General features: G+C 44.5%; 1 long non-coding RNA gene across 1 annotated transcript; it reads left to right on the top strand.

The window, feature by feature from the left end:
• The first annotated feature begins 288 nt into the window (after positions 1-288).
• LOC132649542 (uncharacterized) lies at positions 289-3,949 on the top strand. The gene is made up of 3 exons (XR_009588039.1): positions 289-462; positions 922-1,077; positions 3,801-3,949. It is a non-coding gene; the product is annotated as an uncharacterized LOC132649542 (long non-coding RNA).
• Positions 3,950-12,763: the final 8,814 nt, after the last annotated feature.

Below are 12,763 nucleotides of genomic sequence, written 5' to 3'. Positions count from 1 at the left end.
TCCTTCAGTTCCAGAAATTCCTCTGAGGGATTTGTTCCCACCTCATATCTGTTTGATTGCCCAAGGTCCATCCAAGAAGGACCAGGGTCTGTTTTGTTTTGTTCCCGACCATATCCCGCTTGTTTGGGGCATGGCCAAGCAAATAGCAGGTGTCAACAGATTTGTCCAGGCTGAAAGAATAAGTGGCGCTGCGGTTGGCGAGAAAAACTAGAGTGTGGGTTTTCACAATGCTTATCTCATTTCTGCGATAATCTGCAGACCCGATCTTGTGTCAGTCTTGAGCAGATGTAGAGATAGGCAGCATCAATCTGGGGCAAGCCAATTTTGTGATTTGTCATCCTCAAAAGGGAAGAGGTTTCAACTTGAAAACGAAAAGCCATAGAGGAGGCACAGAGCTTCCGAGCGGAGGCAACTTCCTTTCCAACTTCTCCTTGCTGGAGATCCGGCTTGTTTGCCACCCTGGTAAGGACCCTGTGGACACAGCAAACATGTTGTTAAACGCAGCTTCCCTCAGCTTGGCAAAATCCACAAGGCCATCTCAGCCCTTAGGCATATCTGAAAATATTACTGGGTCGCTCTGGACGGTAGTCCACATAATTTCCTTTTAAAGTGGGCATCCTCTCTCTCACTACACCGAGGTGCTGTATTAGCTACCTTTCTTATTTCTGTGAGCAAATAGCTGATAAGAAGCAACTTGAAAGACAAAGGGCTGATTCAGGTGAAGGATTGATGGTACAGTCCATTCTAGAGGGGACGATGTGATGACAGGAGTGGCCATAGGACCGCATCTCGAATCCAGAAGCAGAGAGTGGAGGGCCCTGCTGTTTGCTTTGCTATCTCACTGTCCTCTTTTTATTCAGCCTCGGACCCAAGCCCATGGATGGAGCCACTGACATTCAGAGTCTTTGTCTTCTCTTCTAGTTGAATTTCTCTGGAAATACAGACGTGCTCAGAGGAGTATCCCCCAGGCAATACCAAATCCAGTCAAGATGAACCATCATGGGTACAAACCTAAGAAGCAGAGGTGGACTCAAAATGAAACCTGAGAGACAAGATGCAGTGGCTGCTGTTGTTTGGGTAAGGGACACACGGTTCATGGGGTGTTCACTGGAATGGAAGGTGAGAGAGCCCTAAGTTAGGGCTGAGGGTATCCACACTTGTATGGGAATCTTGTCTCCAAGATGTATTGACCTCTGTGAGCTCGTTTCTTCTTCTGGGATGTGTAAGAATGTGGCTACTTTAAAATCACACCTTAGCTGGGGGTGGAGGCACACAACTTTAATCCCAGCACTCAGAGGCAGGTGGATCTCTAAGTTCAAGGCCAGCATGGTCCATAGGGTGAGTTTCAGGACAGCCAAGATTACACAGAGAAACCCTGTCTCGAGAAACCCTGTCTCGAAAAACCCTAAAACAAACAAACAAACAAACAAACAAACAAACAGCACTGTACAAACAGATGTACACTGATGTAAAGACTCAGAGGAGAAACAGACAGGTCACATCTAAGAGCTGTGAAGATAGTGACGCCATAGATGTAAGCTTTTATGGATATAACTTGTCAGAATATTGCTAACTCATCCCACTAATCAGCTATCGCTCTGGCCATTCCAGACAGTAGCACTGACTTGATGGCATTTTCTGGAAGCCATCTCTTCAGAAAGTTGATGGGAAAAATGTAAATCGAGGCATAAGGTTTGTGGGTATGTCTCCAGGAACTTTACACTATTCAGTATTACAAAATGGAGAAGGTAAGACTGGTGGGCAAAAGGCCAACCCGGATTCCTTAGAAGACTGCTGATCTGAGGCCTCTAGAAAAGAGGACAGTAGGTCTTACACTGACTGATAAGCCTTTCTCACTGTAACCCAAAATGGACCCTACAGTTCCCATTCCCTCCAAAGAAGACCCTACACTCCCACTGTAAAGTTCCACAGAAACTCTGCCATGCCCTCTCTGCTCACAGACTACCCCAGAGTTCCTATTCCATTTACAGAAGACCACTCTAAAGGCTGGTGTGGACCCAGGACACCAAAGTTCCTGGAGATCCCTGCTTCTTTATGAGGGCCACCCCAGGAAAATGGCGTCTTTATAGGAATGGTCTCTCTAGGCTTCACTCAAGGCTCCAGTGTCTCAGGGCTTAACCAGTACACACCTTGGATCTGGCCTATCAACTTGCACCCAGTGGAAGCAGCCACTGTTGGAGAAGGCAGCAATCTCTCACAAGTGTGGGGGCGATGAATCTCCTCCTGCTTATTCTCCAGGAGTCATCAAAACTGAGTCAACTTCCTCCTGTTAGCAAGGCTAACAGTGGAGGCTGCTCCAATACAGAGGCCTCCCTTGGAAGCCCACACCTCAGATCTTCCAAGAGAGGGACTCGAAAAGATCAGGATGCTTACTTTTTGTTTGGTTTCATTTTGTTTTTGTTTTTTGAGACAACCTTGGCTGTCCTGGCCTAGCTTTGTAGACCAGGCTGGCCTCAAACTCACAGGGATCTGCCTCCCTCTGGATCCCTGGGTGCTGGGATTACAGGTGTGTGTCACCCTGCCCAGCTCAGGATGCCTAGTTTTGAAATAAAATCTCCCATGTGATTCTGATGTTAGTTCAACTTAAGTTCTTTCCCCCTCCTTAAAATGTAAATCTCAGTTTGACCCTTGGCCTACTTATACAACTAATCTATAATATATTTAAGATGCCGTAAGCTGACTGATTACCTCCAACAAATCTAAAGCAATCACTTCTATAGTCATTTCTATCTATTTTTTAATTTTATAAACTTTATTATAAAAGCATAGATCCCACCACAGTTTGCCTTTGTATTTCCAGCTCGTCTCTCCCATGGCTTTTTTCAGACTTCCCTCCCCACAGATTCTGTGCAATTATTTTTATAATTATATTTTTATAATTTTCACTTTTATAAGCTATAAACAGCATTAAAATTTTAATTTAATTTAGTTATTTCTAAATAATCAGTCATAAGAAAAGACAATATTGATGTGCATTTAAAAAACAATTTCTAGTGTTTCTTCGTATTTTTGTGCAAATTTAAATCTTCATCTGGTGTGATTTCCCTAAAGGCCAAAGAAATGAGCCTCATGCTTCTCGTAGCTCATCTGCCAGCAGTGAGTCTGAGCTGTGTTTTTGTTCTGTTTTATGTTTGTCTGAAAGGATGATCTGAAAAACATGTCGTTTCGCCTTCCCTTTTGAAAATAGTCTTGCAGTAGCTACACACCTATGAAGAATAGTTCATTTTTTCCCTCTAATTTCCGAGTTGAAAGATCTAGGTGTGTGTGTGTAAGTGTATGCACGTGTGCACCTTTTCGTGACTGTGTGCATGTAAGTCCAGGTGTCCTTGGAGTTCAGAAAAGGAGTTTCTGTCTCTGGAAGCCGAAGTTATAGGCAGTTGTGTGTCCCTGTAAGAGTGCTGGGAATGGAACTCAAACCCTCTTCAAAAGCATGAGATGCTCTTAGCTACTGGCCCATTCCTCCAGCTCTTCTCCTGTTGAAAGATGTTTCTCTGTTGATTTCTACTGTGAAGAATATTTGGTAAGAAGCCTACTGAAAATGCTTGTCTTCCTGGGTACCTTTGTTTGTTTGTTTTTCATGTCTGGATGCTTCATATATTTTCTCATTATCTTTGATTTTTAAGGTTTGGTCCGGATGTGTCTACATCAACTTTTCTGGTGCAGAAGTTTTGTTTGGATTTGTATACATTGTGCCGAGCTTGCTCTCTTGAATTCCACTGTAACTGGTTTAGTTATTTTCTCTAAACATTCCTTCTGCCTCCTTCTTTCTCCTCATCTAGCTGCGAGTGTATTTAGTCATTTGCTGCTTGCCACAGTCCTTGGACCCTCTATTGTGTGGAGGTTTCTTCATTCTCATTTACTTTATGTGTCACTTGATATGGCTTCTGCTGACCAGCCTTCAAGTTCATCTTTCTCCAGTGAAGACATGTCCACTGATGAGTGTGCTAAGGAATTCTTTGTATGTATTTTTTAATTTTATAAACTTTGTTATTAATAACCAATAAATAAAAATAATACATACTAAAATTAACCAGACCCAAAGTCTGCACAATTCAGTGAACTTCTATGCAGTTAGAACTGGCATTCATAACAAAAATATCAAATGTTATGCTTTGAGTATTGAATATGTCTTATGTACTTATTCAGCACCAACACCAAAACTCCATGACAGAATTAGAAATACAATTAGCTTTATATCCTCTTTCATAACTCATGTCTATCACCAAAATGGAAATCAAATTCTTTGTCTCTAATATCATATTTCAATATACATTTTTATTTCTGATATAGTTTCTACATCTGCCTAAATTTTCCATCTGTTCATATATGCTATCTACATTTCCCTAGATTCTCTAGCATATAGAATAAAAGTTATGAACATTGAAATATATCATATATAATTATTATATATAATAGTTATTTTAAAGACTGTCTTTAGTTCCAATGTCTGGGGCATATCTAAGTCTGATTCTTGTGATGACTTTATGTCCTTGTTAGCTTTAACTGTCAACACAGCCTTCAGTCACCTGAGAAGGAACTCTCAATGGAAAGATTGTCAGTTCAGATTGGCTTTGTGGGTGTGTCTATAGGGAATTGTAATATATTTTCAATATATAGGGATTATCAGCTGATGTAGAGCAATCAGCCCACTGTGGGAGGCACCATTCCCTAGGCAGGTGGCCTTGGGCTGTGTAAGACAACTAGCTGAGCATGAGCCTGTGTTTGCACCAGCAGGCAGTGTTGCTCCATGGCGTCTCATTCAACTTTCTGCTCATTTGAGGTCTTGCTCTGACTTTCTTCAATGAGGGAGTGTGACCTGAAAGCAGAAGCCAGAACTCTTTCCCCTACTAACTTGCTTTCTGGTTATGGTGTTAGTTACACTTTAAACTAACAATGAGGTTTTGTCTTTGTTTTTGTTTTTTGTTTTCTTTTTCTTCAGTATCATTTTTGGTTAAGTGTTGGAAATCATAAGTAAAATATATTAGTTAACCATAACAAAATGCCTGACAGAAATAAACTTTCAATGAGAAAAGTTTGGTTTTGCCCACAGCTTTGGCAGTTTCAGTTCGTGGCTGATTGGATGTAATGTCTTAGGCCTATGGTGAAGCAGCATTTTGTGGTGGGACTATAGTGCAGGGAAGAGCAGAGAGGAAGAAAGGAAAAGGGAGATTTACACCCCACCCCCACCCCAGTGACATAAAAGCTTTCCATGACTGATGTCCCATCTCAGCTAAAGGTTCCGGAACTTCCCATTGGTTCCACTCAGGCGATCAAATTACCGCATTAGACAAGTACCTTAACATCTTATAAACAGTTTATGTGTGGGTGAATGAAAAGCCAGGTGGAGTCAGACCTGGGGTTGTCAGTCACACCTTCAAGGCACCAGTCTTTATAGCCCCCTCGGGAGAGATTGCTCCACTCCACAGGAGCTGAGCTGCAGGAGTTTCCTTCCCACCTGCTCTATCTTCTTTTCTTGGGCAGTCCAGGTTCATCTGTACCAAGCAGCAGCTGTCTTCTGACGCTGTACTTTCCCGGGCCCGCTGCTGCTCCTTGCTGTGTTACTCATTGCTGTCCCGTGTCTTTGACAAACTTTGGAGGGGGTCTTATGTGGCATGCCCAAGTCTCCTTCCTTGTGCCCGTCTTGGGTGAGAGAAAGTTCCCTTTCCTGTCAGCAGCAGCAGAGGCTGAATTCCTCTTCTCTCAGGAAAGGGCAACTTTTAGATCTGTTCTCTGGGGACACTGGTCACCACCCACAAGCAAGCCTGGTGGCCACCCATGTAAAACAGTGTCAGCGAGAGTCTCTCTGCGTCTGAGGCCCCACGTTCTGAGCAAATGCAACCCATGTTTGGCTTCTCAGAAGTCTGTATATCTTGGTTGCTGTGTTCCCACCCACGTGCAGCAGGCATCTCTTTGTTTGACCCGGTGCTGTGAAATCTGGAACCAGTTGGACATCCCAGCCCCAGGCAGGCCCTCTCCTCCCTGCCATCCCGTGGCTCCCTCTGGTATTCTCCCTGAGATTCTGCTGTCTTGGTTGGTTGTCACCTGCACTCTGTGGGGCGGGGCCCAGGAGAGGTTATAAGGTTGCAGCCCCCCTCCACTCTTGTGAGGAAGAGCAAGGCTGTTTTGCCATCTCCTATCATTTAAAAGAAAACCAAAGGCCAGGTTTATAGTTAATGCTGAAAACGTGTGGGCTCTCAGGTGTCGTAACAAGCTAACGTGCCTCTTCACCTTAGCCACTTCCATCCTGAGGATCTGACTAATTTTCCTCTCAGGGGCTGGCAGGATCTGTAAGGGTTCTTTCTCGTGGAAAAGGCTGAAGCGATGACCGAATGTGCTACAGTTTAAGGGAGCCAATGCAGGCTGTGGGGAGGACAGAGCAGGCACATAGCGACACAGGGGAACAGGAAACAATGGGAAGAAGTCCAGAAAACAGAACCCCTGTGGACGTTAAGATCAAAGGGAGGACAGAGACACTGAGTCCGGGTGTGTCCTCAGGGGCCTGGAAGCTGAGAGCTTGTAGGCAGCTCTCCTGAGAGTCAATGGGGAGAGGAAAACACAGGCCACGCCCTCTCCCACATCAGGCTGGATCACAAAGCCAGGCGGCTCTCAGAGGCTGCGCGCAGACACTGCACTGAAGGGTCCTCATCCTGGGGACCTGAAACAGACGTCTGGAACAGGCCCCATGGAACAGGTGGGGCTTCCCCAGAGTGGCAGACAGCAGGAGCTTCAGAAGTCGAGTATGAAGAGCAAGGGATAAACACAGCATGGAGACGTCATGCTCTGGCAGGAGCCAGGCACATCCGAGCATTGCTTGTGCCACAGCTCCAAGCTCACTCACTGTCCGCTTGCCCTGTCCTGTGCACATGCCAAACATATGGGCAAACGGAGATCACTAAACATTCACACGTACTGCATTTCATCTATTCAATTGTGCATTGGTATCTTTGCCTACATGTATGTCTATGTGAGGGTGTCAGATCCCCTGGAACTGGGGTTACAGACAGTTGTGAGCTGCCGTGTGGATGGTGGGAACGGCACCTAGGTCCTCTGGAAAAGCAGCCAGTGCTCTCAACCACTGAGCTGCCTGTCCAGCCACAATCCTTGAAACTCACTCTGCTAGCTACTGGGCCAACCCTGCCCATGTGTAAACCCTAAACAGGGACTGTCCCCTTCATGGTCCCGAGTCCTGTGCAGCAGCCAAGATACCCGAGCCTCTTCCTCAGAAGGAGTGTGCCTGAGGACCCTGCCGCACCCAGGGGAAATCTTAAGAAGAACCATGCCCTAGTGCAGGAGGACACATACGGTCTTAAACGCAGGTCCATTCAAAACCCTGTGGTGGTACTGCCGGGAATACGGTCTGAAGGAATCTGTTGTCCTTTCCTTATGGGTTCTATAACAGCATTTCTGCGGCAAACACAGTACCCAGAACTGTAATAGGTAATTTATACATTGGGGAGCTTTTTTTAATCACCCGCTCTAGCTCCCAAATAAATAACAGAAACTTAATAAATTTATTAATAGGCTTTAGGCACAATAACTGGGCAGAGATGCATTATACTAATCCTCTGTGCTGGTTTTGCTATTTCCCAGCCATGTGCTCCAATTTAATTGCCATATTGGTCCTGTCTGGGCTGCTTCTGCACCATTAGGTCAATTCCTTATGGTGGTACACTCTCTCTATCTCTTCTTCTTTCCTCTCCTCTACTTCATGTCCCTACCTGAGACCCCAAGGCTTGGAATGGAAGTCCCTCCTACCTGTGTTCTCTGCACAGAATCGGCTGTCTAGCTTCTTTATTAACCAATCAGAGATAACTTGGGAGCAAAGTTTACACAACAACGATCAGATTATGTGACAATCCAGGCTGCAACTCAGGGCCCAGAATCCAGCATTTGTAAACATAGAGCAGCAATCCCCAACTCATAACCCTTGCTGTCAGGACCAGCCACACCTGGGTTCTTCAGGGAAGAGTTTTCTTCAAGCCTCATGTTCACAGCACCCAATCTTTTTTCTAAAGATTTATTTACTATTTGTGTGCATGTGCTTATGTCTACCAACTGTGCAGGTGCCACTAGAGGCTGAAAGAGGGCATCAAATCCCCCTAAACTAGAGTTACAACTGCTTGAAAGGGAACCAAACCCAGGTCCTCTGGAAGAGCAGTAAGTGCACTATGAGCCTTCTCTCCGTTCGCTCCCTAACAATTTATTTTTATTGTTCTTAAGTATGATTGTGCATATGCAGGTATGTGCACCTGCTTGTAGGTGCCTGCAGAGGTCAGGGGCACTGGATCCCTGTGCAGCTGGAGTCGCCACTGTAGCGGCCACTGTGAAATTAGTAATTGAGCTTGGGTCCTCTGCAAGAGCTGTAGACGCTCTTAGCCACCTAAGCCATCTCTCCAGCCTACCCCAAACCTATCTTTATCTGTTTTTTTTTTTTTTTTTTTTTATTCTATTATTCGGAATAGAAAGAGTTTTTGCTGAGTGTTACTTTAAATTAGGCCACAAATGATAAGTCTTGTTTTGAATTTTCTGGAAATTAAAGAAGTATCACCCATCTGACATTTCAGTGTCATTATTTACATCGTGCAAGAGTTGGTCTGTGGTTCTGAAAGATGATATCTTGTCCATGGATCCAGCTCATCAAGCCCTCCCCAAGACAGGTCATGGGATCTCCCATTTCCCCTCATGGATGCTTCGGGACTTGAGCTCTCTGATCTTAACTGCTGAACCATCTCTGCAGCCACCAGTTTGAGATTTTTTTTTAAGTCATAATTGTGTATTGAGTTTCATCTAATGAAACATTTTTCTGTCTCGATTGGTCAAATCATGTACCATCATCATCATCACTATTGTTTTATTTATTTACTTTACATCCCAAGCGCAGCACCTCCCTCCTCTCCTACTGGTCATACCCTACCTACTTGCTCTACCCTTCCCCCTCCCAGAGAAAAGAAGCCTCCTCCCCCAACCCCATATCAGCTCTCTCCATCACATCAAGTCACATCAGGACTGAGCATATCCTCTCCCACTGAGGCCAGCCAGGGGGAAGTGATCCAAAAGCAGGCAATAGAATCCATATTAGAAACAGAACCCCCACACCTCTATTTGCCTGGTGACCCACATGGAGACCAAACCACCCATAGGCCACATATGTGCAGGGAGCCTAGATCCAGACAGACCATGCATGTTCCTTAGCTGGTGCCTCAGTCTCTGGAAGGCCCCATGAGTCTGGGTTAGTTGACTCTGTTGGGCTTTTTGTGGGGTTCCTGTCTCATCCAGACCCTTCCATCTTTCTCCTCATACTTCTGCGAGACCCCCAGAGCTCCGCCCCATGCTTGGCTGTGAGTCCCAGCATCTGTCTCCATCTGCTGCTGGGAGCCTTCCAGATGACAGTCATGTTGAGCTCCTGTTTGTAAGCATAACAGAGTGTCATTAATAATGTAAGGGATTTTTTTTTTCTACCATGGGGTAGGTCTCAGGTTGGGCCAGTCATTGGTTGGACAGTTTCTCAGTCTCTGTTCCCTCTTTATCCAGGTACTTCTTGTAGGTAGGGTAAATTTCGGATCAACGTTTTTATGGGCGGGTTGTTGTTCCCCTCCCTCCGCTAGGAGTTTTGCCTGGCTAGAAAGTGGTCACTTCAATCTCCAAGTTCCCCCCAGTGCTAGGAGTCTCAGATAGAGTCACACCCATGTCCTCCCAGGAGCCTACCCTGTCGCAGGTCTCCAGCTTGTCAAAGAGATGCCCCCCGCCAGTTTCCTTTCTCTCTCCCAGCTCTCTCACTTCACACCCCCATTCTCCCCACATTTGATCCCCACCCTTGTCTCCCTTCCCATTTCATCTCCTGCCCAGTTCCCTTTCTTCATCCGCTTCCAATGTCTATTCTATTTCCCCTTCTGAGTGACATTCTGGCACCCTCCTTTGGGCTCTCCTTGTTACTTAGCTTCTTTGGGTCTGTAGATTATAGAATGGTTATCCTGTACTATATGTCTAATAGACACATATAAGTGACTACAATCCATGTGTGTTTTTCTGAGTCTGGGTTACCTCACCCAAAGTGGCCTTTTCTAGTTCCATTCATTTGCCTGGAAATGGCATGATTTCTTTGTTTTTAATAGCTGAGTATTTATTATTATTATTATTTTATTATTTTATTTTTCAATATGTTTACTTATTTTTTCCATTTTTTATTTTAATTTTTATTAATTACACTTTATTCACTTTGTATCCCCCTGTGGCCCCCTCCCACCTTCCCCTCCCAATCTCACCCTCCTTTCCCCTTCTCCACACATGCCCTTCCCCAAGTCCACTGATAGGGGAGGTCCTCCTCTCCTTCCTTCTGATCCTAGTCTATCAGGTCTCATCAGGAGTAGATGCACTGTCTTCCTCTGTGGCCTGGTAAGGCTGCTCCCCCTCAGAGGGAAGTGATCAAAAGAGCAGTACAATCAGTTCATGCCAGAGACAGTCCTGTTCCCATTACTATGGAACCCACTTGGACACTGAACTGCCATGGGCAACATCTGTGCAGGGGTTCTAGTTTATCTCCATCAATGGTCCTTGGTTGGGGTAGCAGTCTCAGAGAAGAGCCCTGAGCCCAGATTTTTTGGTTCTTTTGCTCTCCTCGTAGAGCTCCTGTCCTCTCCAGGTCTTATTCTTTTTAGAGTAGCAGCATATCAGATCGCATTGCTTTTCAAATGTTGAAAGCAACACATGAGTCCAGGGTTATAATATATGACTAATTTTATCTACATTAGGATTTGGTGTGATGTTATTTTTCTCTACCTTTTTTTTGCTTGCTAAAGTTGTTGGTGTTGTGCCTTTCCTTTTTCTGCTTTATCTGTTTTGTCATCACTGAATCACTCTTGTTACAAATGAGCAAAGACTTGTTTCCCCTGCAAGGCTTGTTTTGTTTCTTCAAACGTTCTGAGGCAGTGATCAGTGACATCGTTTGGTACCTGGAGTGTTCTTGGATATAAATGGACCCTTAGGTCAATTCTTTCTCTTCATTTTGTCTCTTGCGGTGTTTTCTCTTTATTAATTAATTATTAGTTATTAGTAATAGTATGTGAGGCAGGACCTGGATGGCTGGCCTGCCGGCCAGTGTGTAGAACAGGCTGTCTTCTGACTTTCTCACTCCTCCTGCCTCTGTTTGGAGATGACCGGCACTATGCTTAGCTCTTCTTTTGTCAGTTTTGGGAGTTTGTGTCCATCAAAGTCTTGGTTGTCCATTCATGTGTGTAGGGCTGTCTGTGGGGACACTGCCTGAGGGTGTATCCTCAGGAGACCCTGCCTGCAGGTGCACTCAGAGACTGCGATGCACTCACTGTATGAGCTATTTGCCCCCTTTGCTTTGGCTTGTTACAGCATGCTGCGATTTACTATTTTTTTTAGGGTGGATTTTTGCTGTCTTTGATTCTATAATTTTTTGTCTCTAGTCTCACTGATTCCGGGGGCTCATCAACTTTATATTTCCTTTTTTAATAGTTTCTTAAAGCAGAAACTCAGATTTTTAAATTAAGCTGTTTTGGGTTTTTCAAGACATTGCTCACTATGTAGCCTTGGCTGTCCTGGAACTCACTGTAGAACCAAGCTGGTCTTGAACTCAGACATCTGCCTGGGTGCTGGGATTAAAGGCATGTGCCACTACTACCTGGCAAACTTAAGATTTTTTAAAATTAATTTTTTTCTCTTATTGAAAATAGGTTTTTAAAAATTAGTATATCATGATTATGTTTTCCTCTCCCTCTCATGCTCCCAATTCTCCCCCACCACCCCAGCTTAGATTTTTGAATAGGTGCCAAATGCTGTAATTTTTCTTCAAGTACTACTGCTACATATTTTTAAATTTTGTATTTTTGTTTTCAGTTCAGATTTTTTTTTTTTTTTTGGAGATTGGATCTCACTGTGTGGCTCTGCTGTGTGCAGGACAAGCTGGCCTCAAGCTCACGAGATCTGCCTGCCGCTGCCTCCTGCCTCCTTGGATTAGAGGTGGGCTCCATGCTCAGCCTTCTGAGTATTTCTAAGCTCTCTTGAGACATCTTTTCACAATGGACTATGGAGTTTACTCTTTATTTCCCAGTTGTTGAGAGACTTTTAGTAATACCCCACATCTTACTTTCTGGGTAATGTTTTCCTGACATGCTTTTCCTATCTTTTCTTCTTTTTTTAAACATTATTGCTATAATTTGATTGTCACATAGTTCACTCATGTGAAGTGTGAAATTTGATGGTTTTTTTAGGCCATTTCATTCCAATCATATTCTTTTGTTGTTGTTATTTTGTCTTTGTTTTTTGGGACAGGGTTTCTCTGTGCAGCCCTAGCTCTCTTGGAACTCTCTTTGTAGACCAGGCTGGCCTCGAACTTAGAGAGCCACCTGCCAATAGACGAGTGAAGGCTAAGTAAAACCAAACAGCATCTGGGCAACTACATGGTTCTTTCTGCCTGTTTTTAGGCAGCTTTACAGAGAGAACTGGGGGAAAGTGGGACAGAAAAGTGTAAGACCCTGCAATCCCATACAGAGAAGGCGTGTGCTTCAGTTGTGGACAGAGGCTGCATGTTTAGAGATTGGTGTTGTTAAAGACGGGCTGAGTGATTTGTTTCATAGCTTAAGAGATGCTCAGGAGAGATTGTGAGCTCTGGAGTCTGTAAGGGTGCTTAAACTGTTATGACTTGGGGATTCTCGAAGGTGAAAATGTGTTTTGCATTGTGAAATGGTCAGGAGCTGCTGGGGGCCAGGGACAGAATGCT

The sequence above is a fragment of the Meriones unguiculatus genome, chromosome 20, assembly GCF_030254825.1.
Source record: "Meriones unguiculatus strain TT.TT164.6M chromosome 20, Bangor_MerUng_6.1, whole genome shotgun sequence".
Lineage (NCBI taxonomy): Eukaryota > Metazoa > Chordata > Mammalia > Rodentia > Muridae > Meriones > Meriones unguiculatus.
The sequence above is the reverse complement of the archived record's forward strand: the minus strand, read 5'-3'. Positions and strand labels throughout refer to the sequence as shown.